This window comes from Lampetra fluviatilis, chromosome 34, assembly GCF_964198595.1.
Source record: "Lampetra fluviatilis chromosome 34, kcLamFluv1.1, whole genome shotgun sequence".
Lineage (NCBI taxonomy): Eukaryota > Metazoa > Chordata > Hyperoartia > Petromyzontiformes > Petromyzontidae > Lampetra > Lampetra fluviatilis.
The window spans coordinates 6,763,192-6,775,787 of NC_136308.1; the positions used below are offsets into that span (position 1 = coordinate 6,763,192).

Sequence of the window (12,596 nt, forward strand, 5' to 3'; positions counted from 1 at the left end):
CTCGAGCAGTTTGTACTGTGGTTCAATAAAGAAAGGGTTATATACTTGGTAAGAAAAAAAAAAACTTTTTGTTCAACGTCCGCTTTGTGAGAAAGTCTGACGTCTCCCGACGTCTCGTTGCGGCGTGGGTCGTGCAAGTCAAATCCAATGCGCGGAGATAATCGCAAGCGTGCGTCTCTGTGTGTGGTGCGGAATGCATTGAAAACGGCCACGATTTGCCGTGCGCCATGCCCTTTTGGCGTTAAATAGGAAACAAATTTTGGCGTTAAACAGAAATTGTTGACGACGGCGGGAACACTGCACGGTGGCGAATGCTCTACGGCCGCGTGCTCGGCGGTCATTTTCTGATCCCTTCCGTCGCCAACGCAACGCCGCTGACATAGATCCCCACGCTGAATGAAACCCCAAGCAAGATGCTTGTCGAGATGTCAACTACCTCGCTTGCTATGCAGGAGGTCGTGGGTTCGATCCTGACCCCGGGACGCCGGTATATTTGGAGTTTGCATATTCGCCCCATGGTCGCGTGGATTATTTCAGGTTTTTCCCTCCACATTTAGAAACATGCGTTCACAGTATTTGGATGCTATAGATTGCCACATTAATGTTGATAAGCCACTTCGTTAAGCTATCATTAGCGGCCAGGTCGCTTCTGAAAAAGAGCGGCCGAATATCTCTAAACGCGTGATGTTGATTCTAAATGTGGAGGGAAAAACTGGAAGACCTGGAGAAAAACCCATGCGATCACGGAGAGGAGAACACGCACACTCCAAAAATGCAGGCGTGGGAGGTCAGGATCGAACCCACAACTTCCTGCATACCAGAAGAGGTAGTTAACATCTCACCACCGTGGTGCCCAACCAAGCCCGCTTCAAGGCCGTCTTTTGCCCAAACCAAGCCCGCTTACTTGTCTGAAGAGTGATAATGATGATGCCTATAACCTGCGTGCCTTCTCCAATCTGCGCCGATCCTCTTTCTGTCTCCTAGTGTGATTCCACGTGTGGACCTTTCCACGCTTCTTTGCACACTTTTAAATTGTTTTCGATGTTTATGTAACATTCTTTGCACACTTTACATCGTATTACTGAATGCCGTACGCCTTTAAAATACGGCGTATTTTCTAACCCTTCCGAGCACTAAATGCACAGGGAATCATGCATGATGTGTCGTCGTTGACTACGACACCCGACTGCATGGCGAAGTGCTTTGAGTTGCATGGCTCGCAAGTGGAAAGGCCTCTGAGTTCAAATCCTGGGTTGGGGTCAACTCTGTACTTCGTTGTTCCAGGGTCAATAGAACGACAGCCATTTCTGGCGGCGATGAACGCTGCGATTGACTTTGTGTGTTGAACTTCTTTTGGACCGTACGTAAGCCAACCGTGGAATTTATTTCACGAGCTCAGGAGATGAGTGCTGTGCTCCATGCTGAGCAAAAAACTGCTTTCACTCTGTAGGTGTTTTGTTCTACTGAGCGTTCTAGTTTTACCTCGTTTTACTGGCTTGGTGAGAACATAATTAGATAATTTTTTGAAGTGTTATTAAATATATAAAATCTGACGCACAAATTATTCAAAAGAAACTCGGGCGAGATGTATGTTACTGTACACAATAATAGCGGTAAGAATAAACATCTGGAACCTGCCTGCAGACCAGCGAAATATTGGTGAGGTACAAATTAAGAACGGAAAATTCGGGAATCACGTGGACATATCCAGCGGTGCGTACAGAGCCCAACCACGGGAGAGAGGTCACCCCTACGCAGATGACATCACCAAATTCAGCTGCGCACCTCGTAACCCGTTCACTCTGGCCATCATTTCAACAGGATCCAAGAAACAGGGATCAAAAGTGTTCTAAAACTTTAATAAAGTGGCGACGGATGTTATAATACCCAGTATTAATTGAGTACACCCCAAAAAAAACCCATCGTATGTTAACATTAATCTTTCGATTAAACACAGCCTTGTTTGACCAATATTATTAGCCTTGTAACTGGTTATCAGCGGAGATATTAAGGGAATGCGAGTCTCGTTCTTTAGCCTTAATTAAATCGACACTGGGCAGGTTTTTGTTCCACGAACGCTATCTTATCGTGCGCAGTGGGCTCACCTGCTGGTGGTGGTGGTGGGAGGGAGGGAGGGAGTCAGGGAGGGAGGGAGTCAGGGAGGGAGGGAGTCAGGGAGGGAGGGAGTAAGGGAGGGAGGGGACCCCCTTGCCTCAATGGGCTGGGATGCAGCCGCGCGTCCGTGTGGCAGTGATCCGCTCAGGTAGTTTCAGTAGGAGGCACTCACCGCTCACCAAACACGACACGCACTCAAGACGGCACGGCGGCCGTGGGCGCGGGGCTGGTTTGGGATGGGGGGGGGGGCATTTTTCAGCTCTCAATCCAATCGACTGCAGCGTTGTAAGTGCCTGCACTCATGCAATGCCTATGAGAGCATTAAAAGAATTACACTAAAATGATCGGGCATTAAGGCACCAGCATGCATATTGGATGATAATTGCACGGCTACACGGCTGCGAGAAAATGGCTCGAACGCCTTAAATATTCATGCGAAGGCTCAGCGCGCCGTGGCACTCCCGATATTATACACGAATCATCACATTTTCACAATTTAGTTTATGGCTTTTTCTAAAGATTATGCCCGGCCCCGTTCTCATTCTCTACCCTGCACGGTGAGTGACGGCTCTCCCGTCGACTCGAATCCACACGAAGCCGCAGCAATCTCAAACAACAACAACGAAAAGAAATCGCGGGGGGCCCCTGAGAGCGCCAGCATTTTGTGCTCAATGCAAAATTATATTCCTGGACAATTACCGCGGGCTAAAAGCAGGTGGCCCAGCGGTTCGCACGCCTCGCTGGGAACCGCCGATAACCTCATTCTCGTCGACGGCTTAACATCATCAGTGGTGAGTGGTGTCCGAACCTGGTTGGTGATGCCCCCCCCCCGCTCCTCCTCTTTCAAGAACCCATACCTGACGGAGTTAAATGTGGTTCCGAAGCCCTATGTTTTGACACCGCACAGACAGCTTGTCATCCAGCAGTGGAGTGACAGGCTGACGGATTCAAATCACGACACGTAAATGAAAGGAGAAATCGTACAACATTTACGCTACACATTGCGGGCATGGACATCCTCATCAATCGGCCACGACCTATCCACTGCTAGATGAAGGCCTTCTCACCCAAAGCCGTCGTCAATCTCTTGCACGCGCGCCGATGAAATCGCTCCATCTCCGTGGGCGCGCGCAAACCCCCCCTCTGCATCAGAGTTCGCAACCGGGTATCCGATACCCGTACCCTACCCGATACCCGTACCCTACCCGATACCCGGCTACCCGTACCCGGACGGGTACCCGTTTGGGACCCTGGTGCGGCCGGGTACGGGTAGACCGTGAGTCACTGGTGAGTAACCGTTTGTCACTCATTTCGGGTAGGGTACGGGTAGGGAACGGGTACCCGTACCCGTACCCGGCCAGGTACGGGTACCCATTTGCGACTCTGGTGCGGCCGGGTACGGGTACGGGTAAGGAATCAAAACCCGTTTGCGACCTCTGCTCTGCATGCAGCCTCGCTGGCGCGAGACGTTGGCGCGTCACACGCGCGGCACACTTACATGCAGAGATACAAACGTTGCTACCCGCAAATAGAGATAGCGGTCGCGTTTAGAATGACAAGAGCGGGGGGGGGGGGCGGGGGGGGGCACGCGAGGTCTCCCGTGCTACCGGCGCTGCAGAACGGGCCACCCGAACAAACTCGCTGTCAGCGACGGTCACAGCTGTACGCCGGGCGTGCTCACAACGGGCTCCGTGAAGACTCGTGGACATCAGTACGGGACCGCAATCTGCATTGATCTTCTAGCCCGGGCGGCGAGGATGATGCCCGTTGAAAAATGCCGCTTTGTTGTGCGAGCGGAGTGGCAGAAAACGAGGTGGGGGGATCTTTTAAGTAGCCGAATGGTCGCTTCGAAAATTTTATTCGATTTTTTTTGTTGGTGGTGGTGGTGGGGGGGAGGGAGGAAATAAAAAATTCGTGCCATTTTAAACTCGGAGAGGGCCCAGCGGTCGAGGCCACGGTCGCCAGTCGCGAGCCGTTTGCCGCCAGGGCTGAGAATTGGCGAGATGCTTCGTGTTGCCGTCGAGCATACGGGCGATATTGACGAGTAAAAGGCGACTTTGTTGGTGAGCGTCAAGTCATCTGCGGGAGCGGTTCCGTCGTGTTCCCGTTGTCGGTCGCTGTCGACGTTTGCCGGCTTTGAAAAAACCCTCAACACGATTCAGGATTTTCCTTGGTGGGGTGGGGGGCTGCATTCATTGTTTTGAGGTCTCGGTAAGGGGGCAGCAATGACACCCCTAAAAACTGCTCGCTCCTCAACTCCGCTGCTGGCATGGGACCTCATCCAATAGAGGGAGCCCTAGAGGGATCTAAAGTCCAGAGATGCCCCCCCCTTTAAAGGATGATTTGGCCTACTCAACCCCACGCTGTGGCCAGATGTATTGGAAGGGGTGGCAGTATCCCGATCACTCACCCGCACCACACCTGGCCTGCTGATAGACTGGATGGCGGTGCACTCATTCGCACTGGCGGGCGGACGGAGGCAGATGGGCATTTAAGAAACTTGCATCCGTGGTGTCAGCTGCCCCCCGGCGGACGAATGAGTCAAGCCAGCGACCTCGGGATTTGCATGTCCAGTTGAGTGAGCTTAACCAGCACATAACCCTGAGCTATCAGAAATAAAGTGCATTTAATGCCGGGAGGCTTTGAGGAAAGGTGTTTTACTCTGACATGTCTTGTTGCGCGTGCGCGCTTCCGAGTGCACGTGTCCACCGCTGCTGGTAACAAACAAAAGAAATCGAAGCCTTCCGAACATCGTCGACAAATCTGCGTCCAATTAAAAGCGAGAACTGCAAGGCCCGTTCAATGTGTTCACGCTTGTTTAAAAAAAAAAACAAGTTCATAATTAGGCGGCTGAAGGAACGGGGTCGGGGCTACGAATTCAATCAATCAGCTCGAACAGCACAAGCTCTGTTAAATTAAGCTTCGGGGGGGGGGGGGGTAAAACAAAAAAAACCCCACAGAATTTGGCACGTGAAAGACTGCAAAGGATACAGATAGTTATTGTATTACTCATGTCAGCAGAAATAGGAGAGAATCCTCCAAAGCAAATAGGTACTGGGGGGAGAGGATTTGTGAGCCCGGAATAGGCGGAACTAGAGTTCGCTTACATGCTTGCTGAGACAAGATGCTGGCCGGGATATTATTGATCTGGAAAGCCAACAGACCGATAGAATAAAATGTGCGTTATTAGAATTAGAATCTTAATTTTTTAGTGGAGAAATCCGATAAGCTATGAAGCTCTCTCTCACAGATGTCCAGTAGGGGCAGGTCAGAAAGATACAATAAACGATAGGAGTGCAAAGTATAGGAAAGACAAGCGCATCACTTAAAATAACTAAATTATTCATGTGTGTTGATAAACAGAACTTCGTTATGCTGATGTGTGTTATTATAAACTCAGTATGTCTCGCAATGTGACATCACATTTCAGGATAGCGCCCTTTCTAACAATACACCCGCAGAACTTTAACAGCTCTTTCCTGTAATAAGATGTTTTTCTCTTTTATTCAGAGGACAATAATGCAACATTTCCATCCGTGATTCAACTGCATAAGTCGCAGCGAACACTTACAATAACAGTATGGAGACAATACGAGTTATCATTTAGACATGCGCTGTACGAATACATGTAGGGCTTAAGCTGCGTGCAAATATAGGTATTTGAGTGATTGATTAATTACACGTGTGGGTGACAGATTGGTTAGCACACTGCAAGTTGAACCTCAGTTTCATTGCCGCTCACGGCTAGCATCGGTGGCGGCAGGTGCTCATCTGGGCTGGTCCGGGGCTCCCACCGCTTCACCACTCCGTAATGACCAGCAGGGTGAAGTATGGTCAAACAATCACCACGGCCACCTTCTGTAGTGTAGGTGTGGGGGATGCTGTCACACACCGGTGGCTTGCGGCACATCGATCATGGGCAATATCTACACGTGACATGTTCAAATGTAGATATATATATAAAAGTAACGCAGTGTATACGTGTGCAGAACATTGCAAATAATACATATACACTTGATGACAAACGCATCGGTCGACGTCGTTATGTTCTTTGTATGTCCAGCCAATGAATGCATTACATACACGGATACACTCCCATATGGAACTGCACGGGTATACAGTATGTAGTACGCATCATATCCTAAATGTGACACGCATATAGGCCACTAACATGACTGAACAACACAGCCAGTGTTCAACATACTCTCCCCGCTCATAGAACGCGCATCATTAATTGCACGCTGTACAGGAACTCTATGAAGTGCCCTTTCATAGAGTGATTTGTGTGTGCACAGGTGTGTGTGTGTGTGGGGAGCGGTGGTGCAACGGTTAGCGCTACGCTACGAAACCAGCCCACCCGAGTTCGATTCCCGCTCACTACCAACACGGGTGACGATTATCTGAACCGGGCATGGGCCTCTCCTAGGTCGACTCAGCCTTAAATGAGTACCTGGTGTGGTGTGTAAACATCGCCACTGGGGAGACAAAGGCGTCCGGGCGTAGTGTTAGCCACCCCCCCCCCCCTCGTGTGCCGTGCCGATCTTCACAGGTGCTACTCGCTAACAGCACTTGCCCCAAGTCTGCTAAGGCTACACGGGGTATCTTTGTTTGTTTAATGTGGACACGTAATACACGTTCCCGCACATTGTATAAGCGCGTTTGTACACATAAGGAAGGCCATGCAAGCCAACAACAAACACCATCTTGCATGTGCTTATGCAGTGGTAAGTGCAGACACACACACATGCAAACCTTCATGAACCACACTTTCAAAATGTCTGGCCATTGACAGTAGTCACAACGTCAATCTGAAATACGGAATTACCATTATTATGCAAGCCGCATTGAATTAAAGCGCATTCATTATCATTCATTATTAAAGCGTGACCAATTAATGTCAATTATGCATGTTTGCACCCCATTGCAAAGAGTCTGCCTGGGCAATGGTAATGAAGGTACATGACAACGTTGTAAAAGCAGCAAAGTGTGATGCTCTCTCTCTCTCTATTACTCAAATCTGCACCGTCAAGTACTCGCTTATCGCCTCTGTCGAATTCTAGGCTGTCAACAATCACTTCCGAGATTCCAGACGGTGAGTCTGGGCGTAAATAGTTGCTCGCTTGATAGCGCTTGCCCCAAAAGTCTGTTGAGGCTATATTAAGGGGGTGGGGGTTCTTTGTCTATGCATGTGCGTGATCATCATTCGAGATGCACTGAGATGCGTCCAGAGATACGTTAGTGGGATAATACCGCATCACTCAACAGAACTCGCCACATTATTCCAGTTGCCGTTCATTTTGAAGATAATACACCGCCAAAATGCAAGTACCGTCTGTGTGTATGTTGGACTTCTTTCGCACCGTACGTAGCCAACCGCGCTAATCGGAGGTGCCAACAAAACAAACGCAAAAAAGAGGCAGCTGTAAGGAAATTAGTTTTCAATCGAGATTCAAAAGTGCGTGTCTCCAGTGGCTTACTCGTGGACGATGTGCACGCGCATTGTATCTAAACAAATTGTCGGGCGATGTTGCCGCTGCCGCTGCTTTGACAGTGATGCACAAGAACAGTTAAATAAAAAATGTTTTTTTACCACCAAAGCACTCGTCAAATAACACTTCCTTGAAAGATAAAAAAACATAACGGCCCTTTCTTACAGCAGACAAACGTAATTATCAACTCTGTGTCTCTCTCACACCTCCGTCTATGTGCTGTGACGAAAGGCCATTGCCCGAAACGTCGGCCAATTATATATGTTTGTATACATGTCTTAAATCGCAGAGCTACAGACACGTGCGGTGCATATCTCACAAGACGATGGCGCAAGGTTGTGTACATGGCACGCGATGGCGTGGTACAGTATCATGTAATGTGTGTATTACATTCGCGGATGAGTTACAATTAGAAATTGTGTTCGCAGGTGCGTGCGTTCTTGCGTAAAGGTGCATTGCAAAGATAATGAACGGGTTGTCGCACCGTATACCCGCAGTGGGGGTTAAAGTTACCCGTTGCCCCATCTCGCAATCGTTGCAGCACACACAGCAAAGGGTGTGTGGGCTTGCCCGCGATGTCAGCGCTCGAGTTAAGGAAGACGCAAACGTGTGTTGCTGTTCATCGCCGTGTTCTTAAATGTTTGCGTAGAACAGAAATGCTTATCGGGGGGGGGGGCGGGCGGATGGTGGCCGTTAGCTACGCAAACTAAAATTTCGACTTCTCTACAAGTCTTCGCAATTTAAGAAGAAGAACAAAAAAATGAACTTGGAATAAATCCACGGCCAGTAACTAATAACCACGTTGCAGCTGCTTGCAGTGCGCGGTTGTAGTTGCGGCGAGTCGAGAGTTAAAACAAATACGAGATGAAGATGCAGGGTCACGCGGTGTCACGAGACTCTGTCGGAGCGGCGGCGCGACGGTTAGCACCAATGTACTACGAAGTTCAGATTCCCGAAGTTCGATTCCCGGCCACGGCTAACATCAGTGACGAATGATATTTGACACCCCCCCCACTCTCGCCTCCTCCATTCACCAAGCCAGACAGACCTGGTCTTCACCTGAGGACGGCTGCTTGCGTTGTGGCCGAAACGTCGTGAGAATTATTTTATTATGTTTTATTTTTATTATTTTATTACTTCCCTTTTACGTGACTTTACCGAAAGAACCAAGAAGAAGCAAGCCATCGTGGTTAAGGATGGCCAAACGACCCCCGTGACCAACATTGGCGTGGGTAGGCGTTCATCCATCAGTAATGTATAAGCACAAAACAGCGAGCATTTTGCTCGGGATATTTACTTGTACCAAATGGCAAAGTGTTTGACAAATGACACACTTTTATTTCTGATAATGTATTCGTACACATAATTAAACCTTGTGTGTGTGTGTGCCGTGAATAGAACTTGGATTGATGGCGCCGTTACGAGTACAATGTGTCATCAGTATACGGGACAAATCGAATTCGCAACAACTGACGAAGACGGACAATAGTCCCTGTGGCACATGAGAGTCGATCTGGTTGGCGGACAACCCCTCGGACGGACGAAGGGAAGGCTACGAGACGAACGAACTAACTGTCAATATGCGGAGGTCAACACAAGGCACCTCCGCATTGAGTATACGTATGGTATTGCAAACAGCGCAGAACATAAAAATGGAATTAGCAAACGCAGTCGTCGTTCAATACCCCTTGGGCAGGTAGGGCTAGTCGACGAAAATGCATGCCAAAGGAGAACGCAACGAACATATACAGTGTCCATGAAGGTAGTATAATTTATGAAAGAACCAGGATTAGACGAAGAGTCTAAGCTAGATCGATACAACTATATATATCATCTGCAGTCACGCACGATATGTAGCCTGAAGATTGTAATGCACGGGTCTCATCTCTCGAAAGTCCAGGGTTTCACAAACTCCAGTCCTCGCGGACCGCCGCGACTCTGCGCGTTTACCAATTTTACTCCTCCAATTCAAAAATGCAAATTAACTCGTTTCACGCTGCACGCGTCCGATGATTGTTAAACACGTGCCACGTGACGCGCCCCGTGCAAATTACCGCTCTATCTCTCTCTGCGTCACGTGCTCCACGCGTACACGTGGAACACGCACACCGACGTCTCAAACCCTGACTCGAATCGGCTTCGATGTTCACGCCGGTGGCGTCAAAATTGCGAAGCGCATCACGAGGAGAGAGGAGGAGGAGGAGGAAACGCGTCTAACAAATCGTCGGACGCGTGCACCGTGGAACGATTTAAGTTGCAATTTGACTGCGAGGAATGCATTGGCGAACGCGGAGAGACGTGGCGTGGTTGGTGGTGGTGGTCGACGAGATTAAGTTTTGGACACACTGCGTCTGAACAGCCCCAAGTTCCCTCCGATCGCAGTGGGTGAAGCTCAACTGCTCTGAGCTGTGACAGGTTGCCGGGTAATTGGGCCAATACCTCTCGATGAGATTATTTCGAATGCTTCCGATGTGTGCTGTCACGAGATCATTCAAAGCTTTGCGGTAACAACAACAAAAAGAACCTCCAAACAAAACACACGTAAGCGTATAAAGGACTCGTTTGCCAAGCCTCTACACGGCGGAATTCAAACCGCTGTGTAATTATAAAGTTTTCAAACACCGGATGAAAGCTTTCCTGGACGCGCTGTATTTGTCACGCCCGTTGCAATGATTGGGCCCTCTCTAGCTCGGGAACACGGCACTCGAAGTCGCTGATTAATTATAATTTGAGCTGCGCAATCGCCAGCGCGAATAGACGAACGACACTCGCACGACACGCACGCACCTCCGATTGGCACCGATGGCTACGTACGGTGCGAAAGGAGTGCAACACACGTACACACACTCATTCATTCGGGTGAATCAACAGACTGATTCGGTCGTTCCCCCACCCCACTGTCTCTGTGGTTTACGGATAGATGGGGTGTTTGGTCGGTTTTGGTGTGCAGTCTTTAAAGCAGTACAATGGAGTGTATTACGTAACTGCATATCGGACTCACGCTGAAAGAACACAAATGAAGAAACACCAATGAGTGATTTAGGATATTGGCACCGCCCGAAATTATTCTGGTGTAACTGCACTGACCAGCGAGATGAAGTATGGCCAAGCAAAACTCTCAATCCATTGACATCATCTAGCATTGGAATTACGAAAACCTTTGAAGGTTTAATTAGTATTATTGTACGAGAAGTTATTCGTACAACGGTCGGTGAAGACGAGGCCTTCCTTCCACGAGCGATCAGAAGCTAAACCAATTTGTTAGATGCGAAGAACCAGAGACAAAGTTTTTTTTTTAATGAATGTCACGTTTCTGCTGCAACTCGGAGGAGTGGTGAGCCGGAGAGATGGCGAGATGCAGGCCATGAAGGGCGCTTTGGTTTATTTAAACGCGGGTTGTGCAACGGTCATCGGGTGCGAAAAGTGAAAATGTGAGCGAACACCAAGTGCGATTTGTCGTTAAGTCACCGCAGGTGATGCTGGCAATGCCAAAATCCCCGTTGCACAACCAGCGACGTTGCCTCCGTCGAAGAGCAAACGGCACCGGCGACTCGACTCAGCGGCTTGTGAAGAAACCGTGTTTTCACGGCGCTTTTTACGCGCAATTTAACAAAACAAAAAAAGTTGTTACGCGCGTCGAACGATCGACATCCGCGACGCATTCAACGCAACGCATCAACGACTGCGCTTGCAGTCTTCACATCGCGCGCACTTGTGGAACAGCGCACGCGCACGCACGTGTAGTGCCTAAGTGGCGTGCGTGCCGGGAGTCTGCACGGGAGTTGAGCCGAGTTGTTCAGACTCGCGGTTAAGCGACGAATCGGCTCGTGGCGAGTCAACTTGTCATCGGCTGGAAGCAGCGAAGCGATTTCCACAATTACGAAGCAACGAGGTGCTTTGTTTTCTTTTTGTCGACCGCAACTTTAAACAAGTAGGAATTGTAACACGTTTTAAAAAAAAATAAGAAGAAGAAATTAACTTTACCGATCGTGGCTTACCGGGGCGATGATGAGTATGGTTTGGAGTTGCCTTGTCCGCCGATCTCTGCCGCGAAGTTTTGTTTAAATTCCTCCGTCCTGCGCAACGCTTCCGAAACTTTATCCCCAGCGAGTGTCAGCGTTTTCTTTATGTTCCAAACTTTTTTTGTTAAAAAAAATAATTGAACATTGCAACGCGTTTCTTGCTCCGAGGGGGTTACGTTTCCCTGCGAGAGGCTTCGAACGTCCCCCCACCAAAGTGGGGGAGGGGGCCGGAGACGAGGAGGTTGGCGACGACAACTGGGACCTCACTCACGGATCCGTCCCGACCACCATCTGCACATCATCATCAGCACCACCACCAACAACAAGAAGCACATTAAAAAAAAAAGTTTACAAAACACCGGCTTTCTTGAGCATTTACCCGTGGCGCGCGCAACAACGCCACCGTATGTCTCCCCATTATTCGTACAAAGCTGCCGGAGCCAACACAGCGCACAGGTGAGAGGGAGCCATGAGTTGAACGATGACCGCTCAACGTACTTGCCGGAGAGCGCAGCTGCCCCACGCGTCGTCCGACTCTTTGCCGCGTGAGTCCCGAGGGCTAAGGATCTCTTGCTGCTGCGCCTGCCGACGAGTAACTGATCGCGGGGCTAGGCTCGAGCGGTGCTCAATTAGTGAGCGGCCAATTGCGAGCCGCCTCGACTCATCGCTCCGGATGAGGCGGCTCCTCGGATGAAGCGACTCCTCCTATGCCCGAACGGCGCCCGCCCGCCCGCGCGCCCGTGTAGCAACTCCCGCAGCCGAGCCGGCGAAGAGAAACGGCGACAGTCACGACAACAACAACAACGACAGGACACATCGTGAAGTGTCGGCAGAGACGCACAGAGAGTAAGCAGCCCGGAGGAGTGCGTGCCGTGTAGTTACCTCCCCCCTCCCCCCCTCCCCCCGGTGTACTACTCTCGCAAGAGTGAGTTGCTTACTTAGTCGTTTATGATTCGCTTTCGCGAACTTT

At 49.8% G+C, this 12,596-nt stretch overlaps 1 protein-coding gene across 4 annotated transcripts in view; it reads right to left on the minus strand.

The window, feature by feature from the left end:
• Window positions 1-12,596, minus strand: part of LOC144944333 (protein Wnt-5b-like) — a 50,889-nt gene that overhangs the window by 37,749 nt on the left and 544 nt on the right. The window contains exons 1-2 of one of the 4 annotated variants that reach the window (XM_078872416.1): window positions 12,129-12,386; window positions 11,603-11,917 (exon numbers count right to left, since the gene is read on the minus strand). The gene's annotated coding sequence lies outside the window, so the exon portion shown is untranslated. Of the gene's footprint in view, window positions 1-11,602; window positions 11,918-12,124; window positions 12,387-12,596 lie in introns of those variants that run through there. The other 3 variants (XM_078872417.1, XM_078872413.1, XM_078872415.1) reach the window with 3 other exon arrangements.